Consider the following 950-nt stretch of genomic DNA (forward strand, 5'->3'; position numbering starts at 1 on the left):
ACAAAAATAATAAAAAGTAAAAAACAAAGAACTAAAAATAAATAAACCCAAGAAAAACCTAGGGAAAACGAAACCCAAAAAAACTGCCTCGATGGGGGGATGCATCCTGCGCCTGAAACGTGGCGGCATCCATGATCAAAGACGGATAAGTAGCAGCGAAGTGGCAGATAGTTGGACCCCATGAAAGAGGATGGAGCCCATGATCATAGACGAGGTCTGATAAGAAGCTTTGGTGGCAACCGTTGATTGTTGGCCTTCATGGCATGACGTTTGATCCTTCTGACCGAAGGGCTGCTGATATCATTCCTCTCTACTTGGCTATTTAAGGAGAGACAGTATAACTTCGTCTCAAAGTTCATGGTTTCTTTTCTTGGTGTGCATCACTAGTGGAAGGGAGGCTTGGCTTGCCTGCCTAAGGGGAGACAATGTAGCTTCCTCTCAACTTTCATGGTTTTTGTCTTAGGTGTGCGCCCCTGCTGAAAGGGGTGTTGTGGAGGACCCGTCGTCTCAACTGGCCTATCCCTAGCAACGGCAAGATTACAAATGTGGAGAAGCTAATTTAGACCGCTCATATTTTCTTCCATTGTCTGGGGTCTTCTTTGCGTAAGTCAAGGAATTATTGTCTCTAATATTTATTTTTATTTGGGACCTGATGTAAACAATCGTGTGCCACCGCTTCAGTGTCCTTCCAGCACCTTTCTGTGAAAGAAAAAGAAAACATGTGGCATTTATATTTGGGGAGGAGGGTGGGTGGATTGATATAAATTACCGTGTACCGCCTGCTTCTAGGTCCTTCGAGACCCATCCTCCGGAAGAAAAGGAAAAAGTGAGACATTTATTTGTATAAAAGTTTCTTTTGGGATATGGCGTAAACTGCCGTGTACCGCCGCTTCCGGGTCCTTCGAGACCCTTCCTCGAGAAGAAAAAGAAAAATACGTGGCACTTATATT

The sequence above is a fragment of the Triticum dicoccoides genome, chromosome 5A, assembly GCF_002162155.2.
Source record: "Triticum dicoccoides isolate Atlit2015 ecotype Zavitan chromosome 5A, WEW_v2.0, whole genome shotgun sequence".
In the NCBI taxonomy this organism is placed as follows: domain Eukaryota; kingdom Viridiplantae; phylum Streptophyta; class Magnoliopsida; order Poales; family Poaceae; genus Triticum; species Triticum dicoccoides.